The following is a 6,000-nucleotide window of genomic DNA, read 5'->3' as shown; positions in this document are numbered from 1 at the left end:
CCCAGAGCCCATCAGAAAAATACATCTCCTTGGTCGCAGCCATGTTTCAATGATTCAAGTACCCCGAGGCCCGCTCGCCATCATAGGGCTGCGGGGTTTATTCTGGTTTTGGTTGGGTGGGGTTTTGTTTTTTCCTTTTCTCTTTCTTTTTTCACTACTTGCTCCTTCAGCTTGGCTGGAGTTTTCCACAGGCGCTCGGGAGAGCAGGCGGCTGCCCGCTCCCCCGAAGAAGTCACCCCGCACGGCTGCTCTTTCGCGCCCGCTCCGCTTGCGGAGGAGCGGGAGGGAGCAGCGGGACACGGCACAGGCAAGCGGCAGAGGAGCCGCGGAAACCCCGCTCCGGCACTCAGGGGGCGGAGGGATGCGCCCGGAGCCGCCCACGCCTGGCCGCGGACGGGGCTCCGCCTCCCCCGGCTCTGAGTGGCCGCGGCGCCGGGGGCGGGGCGGGCCGCACGTGGCGTGGGTGTGCGCGGCGGGAGCGCGGCAGTGCCGCTCCGTGGGGCGCTCGGCTCGGCTCCGCTCCCCTCGGCGGGATGGGCCTGGCGCGACGGGGCGGCTGCGGGCGGCTCCCAGCCCTGCTGCTGGTCCCGCTGCTGCTCTGTGGGGCGGCGGGGCTGGGGCGCGGTGGCGTCCCCCGCCTGCTCCGCTTCTCCGGGCAGGTGCCCGAGAACAGCCCGGCGGGGACGCGGGTGCGGGGCTTGTGGGTGCCGCTGCGAAGACTGCTGGGCCCCGGGGAGCCGCCCGGGGAGTGGGCGCTGGAAGGTGACGGCGCCTCCCGCTTCTCCCTCCAGCGGCGGGCGGGCGGCGGGCGGGGGCTGCTACTGCTCCGCACGGCTGAGAGCCTGGACCGGGAGGCGCAGCCCGAGTACGGGCTCCGGCTGCGGCGGCGGGCGGGCCGGTCCCCCCGGGAGGCGCTGCTGCGGGTCCGGGTCCTGGACCGCAACGACCACCGGCCCCGCCTGCCGCCGGCGCGGCCGCTGGAGGTGGACGAGCTGGCCCCGCTGGGCACGGAGGTGGCCCGGCTCCGCGCCTCGGACGGCGACGAAGGCGCCAACGCGCGCCTCACCTACCGGCCCTGGCCGCCGGGCGTCGGCAGCCGCCTGCTCTTCGTGGTGCCCCGCAGCGGGCAGGTGCTGACCGTGGGCTCGCTGCTGGGGCTGCGCCGGCTCCGCCTCTGCGTGGCGGCTCACGACCACGGCCGGCCGCGGCCGCTGCGCAGCCCCGCGCGGTGCCTGCGCCTGGCCGTGCGGGGCCGGCGGGCGGCGGCCGCTGAGGGGAGGCTGCGGCGGCGGGCACGGTCGCTGCCGCCGCCCGAGCGGCCGCCCGGGCCCGGCTCCCGGCGCTACACGGCCCGCCTGCCCCCCGGGGCGCGGGTGGGCGACACCGTCTTCACCGTCCCGCGGAGCCGCGAGCGGGCGGCGGGCGGCTGGTTCGAGCTGGCGTCTCCCGGCGCCACCCCCGTGGGGGTCGACCGGGCGTCGGGGCGGCTCTACCTCCGGCGGGAGCTGCGAGCGGGCGGCCGGGCGGAGGTGCTGGTCAAGGTGCACCGCGGCGGCGGACGAGGTAGGGGGGCGGGATGGGCCGGACGGTGGGGATGGGGCGCTGCCCCGGGCGGGCCGGGCCGGGTGGGGCCGAAGGGGTCTCCCCGAGGCAGGGCGGGCGCTGAGCGGGCACGGCCGTGCCGGGCACTCGTCGCTGGAGGGGATCCCGCCGCGTTGGGCCTCCCTCCCTGGGGTGTGGGGAGCCGCGGGCGGCGGTGGGAGCTGCCCGCAGGCTGGGTTTGGTGCCGTGGGGATGTGCCGGCACCTCTCCGGTACCCCATGCGTGGGTTTGGCCTCCTACCTTTGAGGGAAAAGACGAAAACGGGGGTAATGGTGTCTTGTAAGGAATTTCTGACACCGCAGGTTCACTCTGTAGGACCGGAGGGGGTCTGCCCGTGGGTCGACAAGCAGCTGAAACTTGTTAAAAAGGGGGTGTGCAGCAGCCTGTCTTATAGCGAGGGGAGTTCATAGAATCGGAGTTACCAGAGGACTGCTTCAGTTCACTGGTGTCCTCCGTGGCTTGGGAAGGGAGAGGTGACATCCCCCCTGGGGATGGGGACTTGCACACCTACAGCTGAAGCCCACCGTGCTTGGAGATCCTTCTGTGACTGCTGAACCCCGCTGGAAGTCAGCTGCACGGGAAGGGAAAGACACTGATGCACAATTGATGCCAGTGGGCTTAGGACAAGCAAAGATATAAGAAAAAAAACCCCAGAACTTGAAATCACAGGAGTCAGCGTAGAGACACAAGTAGAGATCTTGTTATAGCACTGTGTAAGTCCCCTGTGCATCAACAAGCTCGTAGGCTGCATGGGCTCCTAATAACGTCAAAGAGGATGACCAGCCTTGTTCAGCTTCCTAAACTGTGTTAAGCCAGAGGTACCTTACTGTTACTAAAGCCCCTTTCCATGTGTTACTTTCATCTTACTCAGAGTAAGTTCGATTGCACATTTGCTACTGTGGCTCAGGTCTCCGATAACGTTACTGGTTATCACTTGTTACTGGTTGTCACTTACTTGCATTTTGTTGTTGCTGTGGAGCTTTTTCATTGTGTTTTGGTTTGGTGCTTTTGTTTCTTTGATGTTTCCAAATTCATTGCAGGGGGGAATATTTATGGTTTTCTGTAAGGGTTCTTTACAGCCTAGTGCTCAAGAAATGTGAGACACAGAGCTGGGAGGAAAACAAATGTGTTGAAGCGTGCTGGGGGCTGCGATCTCCTTTGGCATCTCTGAGAATCCCAGAACCGCCTCTCCAAGCACTGTTCTTGCAGGAATGGGCTGTGCTGTGCAAGCAAGAAACACTTAAAATGTTAGACATGCTGCACAGTGTTTCTAGGTACCAGCTTTAAACAAATCACCCGACATTGAAAGTAGAACGTCCCCTTCATGCTAAAGATGGAGTTGGAAAGGTGAAGTGTTGCTTGACTGCCTCACTTATTTGTAACAAAAGCAAACAGCCTTGTGAGCAGTGTTGTACAAACAATTAATCATGTTGTCCTCTGTGTTCACCACTGTCTATGCACTGGTAATGTATTGACAAGAGATGAGCCTCAGGGAGAAAGGAATTCAATGATCAAATGGGACAAGGTCGTTTAGATGCTCCTTTAAGCTACTTTTTAAAATCAAAGCTATCTCATAACTTTGTGCAGTTTTTTTTTTTTTTCTGGCTGCTTTTTTTTCACAGGAGGATGATGAGACAGTGGGATGCTTTGAGCAGCCTTTTATTCCTGAGGAAACCCAGCGAACTGTCTGCAGCCAAACAGAATTAACTTTGGTTTGATCCTCACTTCTCTGCATGCCGCTTACTGAGCATAATTAATAGTGGGTCACATAGTAATCAATATTATGGAATATGTGCCAAACTTTTAATCCTCTCACTAATTGAAAACAAAACTATTAGACCTTTATTAATTGCCACCTCTCATGTAAAAGTCAAGAATGGACTTGGGCATTTCTCCAGCGAAGTGGATATCTTGGACAGTTGTGTTTTTGTTGGCTGTAGGGGTTTTTTTTAAAGAAAAATAAAGATTTTTTTTTTAAAAAAACAGGTCAGATAGAAACTTAAAGCACAGTTTCTTGCAGCTGTAGGCCCAGGAAGACAATGTATTCATATACATGGTTGAAATACTGAAATAAACTGAGCGCAGGATATATTAACTCTCTGAATCCTACCTGTTGCTCAGCTGTACTCGTAGCAGTGATGTGTATGGGGCTGCCACCAGTTCAGGGAGACGCTCTACCTGGCACTGTGGAAATGCAGTTCTTCTCCCATGGAATAGACACTTGGCGCAAGGACTGTGCATCGCAAAGAGATTTGTGTAACTTCTCTGAATGGTCTTATTTACCTAAACAAAGCAGCTAACATCTTTAGGAATCTGGCAAGTTGCCCCTGTCTCAAAGCCTTGCTGCTCTGGGCTCTGCATGAGCATAGCTGTAGGATTGGCACCTGGAGTTCGGATGAGGCTCTTGCATCAAGATAGGAGCTACTAACCCACATTTTCCTTATCCCCGTTTTCTTCTGGGACATTTGACATCCTGGAAACACTGTGCAGTCAGAAGGCAGAGGAATGAGCTATAAGTCTGTAGCTGAGAAACCAACAAAAGGCTTAAAAACTGAACCAGTAATGTTTATGTTACAAGTTGTCTTAAGGTACATAGGAAGCTATTTATGTAATAATAAAGCCTTTATCATAATCAGCTAAAGGGAATAGCAATACAAGGCTTTCAAAATAGAATATTCAGCCTTTGATTCTTAATGTTATATTCTTAAATACTTTCATACAGCCAGTGATTCCACATTTCTGAGTGTTTATTACATTAGAACAGCAGGAAAGCATTTAAAAACACATTTTCATCCCAGGTCGAAGCAGCACCATGCCATAAATACCCCTGTGCACTCTCAGCATTGCCCCGTGCTCCAGGAGCACTGTGCAGGGTTTAGTTTTTGTGTGCAGGCAGAGCTGCCTGGTCTGTGGCACAGCTCTCTTCACACCCGTGTCACGTACGGGAGGCCCCAAGTTCACGCATGCCGTGTTTGCACAGGGTGCACAGCATCCCTAGGCAGATGGGCACGTAGCCTGCCCATTTTGCAGTACCACCCTGCAGCAGAATTGAGCTTCTTCCCATCTGTGCCTCTCCGAGGGGCTCTGAAATCTGTCCTGGCTGGAGAGTGGCACTGGCTTCTCAGCAGGCGGCTTGGTGCAGGCGTTGGTGTTCCCTTACTAAAGCAGTCAGACCGTGACTAGTGAGTGCCACTGCAGTGCTGGAGCTTTAGCCTGAGCTGAGAGGTTGGCATGCTGGTGGAAACTGTCCAAAAATTTAAGAGAAAGTTACCCAGGAGGTTTAAGAAAAGCTTCTGAAAGCATGACCTTAGGGAGAGGGCTGATGGCAAGGACTTGGGGTTCTGCTCCTGTGACCACATGCTTTTCCCTGTCGCGTGCATCGCTGATGGAGACGCAAGAGTGGTGCTGGGTGGCAGCAGAGTAAGCAGCAGTTTGTGCATGTGGCTACGGATGCACTTGCTTTGCATCACATGGGTTGTCTGAGCGAGCAAACAAATGTTACATGTACAGAATAGACACCTGCTTTGTGAGAGAGGAGGAGTAAAGCAGTGAGGGGAAGAGGTTCTGTTTAGAAATTCAGGGTGTAAGGGGAACTGGAAGGTCAGCTATCCTCCCTGCCTTTTCATTTATTGGGACACAGTATGGAAACCAGCACATGTCTCCTTGGGAGACTGCTGCTCTGGTTAATCTAAACGCAGCCCTAAATGTTGGTGTCCACCTTTACCACAGTGGCATGTGCTGCTGGCTCGAGGTGCATCTCTTGCAGTTACACCCAACAGTGTTAACAAGAAGTATTGCTACAACTGGCTTTTTGGGCATCTCTTCATACATATAAACCATGATACTGCCTTGAAATAAAACACTGGCATTTTGCTGCTGAAATAAAATACTGGTATTTTGTTCATGGTGATAACTTTTTACATGTTTGGAAAGAAGCTAGTACACTTTAGAAGTAAGCTCACAGGGACAGTTCTTACTGCATAAAGCCTCAGCAGGCAACTTTAAAATAAAAAGTGAATTGAACAAACCTCAGGAAGAGACTTAGGTTCAAGGACAATGCTGACATGAGAACAAACACCTGTTGCTTTTCTGTGGAAAGACTGGGGCTAACCCCTGCAGCAACCAGGTTCTGCTGCTCAGGAAAAGCATCTTTTATGTCCCACGCAAACTACTTCAAACTTACTAAGTACTGCTTTAATGAGGAAGGTAGGTGCAGTGTTACGTGGGATGGTGGGAAGGCAGAGGCAGCAATTGGGAGCTTGTCCAGTCATAGACTCCTCATAGGATGTTGTGTTTCTTTAATAAAAATGCTTAGGAGCATTTTTATTTTATTTTAAATAAATTGATTATTTTTTAATAAAATAGCTAGGAGTCATCCTAGAGTTTGTGACTGAATGT

General features: G+C 54.5%; 1 protein-coding gene across 1 annotated transcript in view; it reads left to right on the top strand.

The window, feature by feature from the left end:
- Positions 1-611: 611 nt before the first annotated feature.
- The window catches only part of LOC311205623 (neural-cadherin-like), a gene marked incomplete at its 3' end in the record, with an annotated part of 53,610 nt that continues 48,221 nt past the window's right edge, over positions 612-6,000 (top strand). Inside the window, exon 1 of the mRNA XM_084280097.1 lies at positions 612-1,563. The remainder of the gene's footprint in view (positions 1,564-6,000) is intronic.

Source organism: Gallinula chloropus (assembly GCF_964237585.1).
Source record: "Gallinula chloropus genome assembly, chromosome: 2".
In the NCBI taxonomy this organism is placed as follows: domain Eukaryota; kingdom Metazoa; phylum Chordata; class Aves; order Gruiformes; family Rallidae; genus Gallinula; species Gallinula chloropus.
Note: the sequence above shows the minus strand (reverse complement) of the source record. Positions and strands in the feature narration are given on the sequence as shown.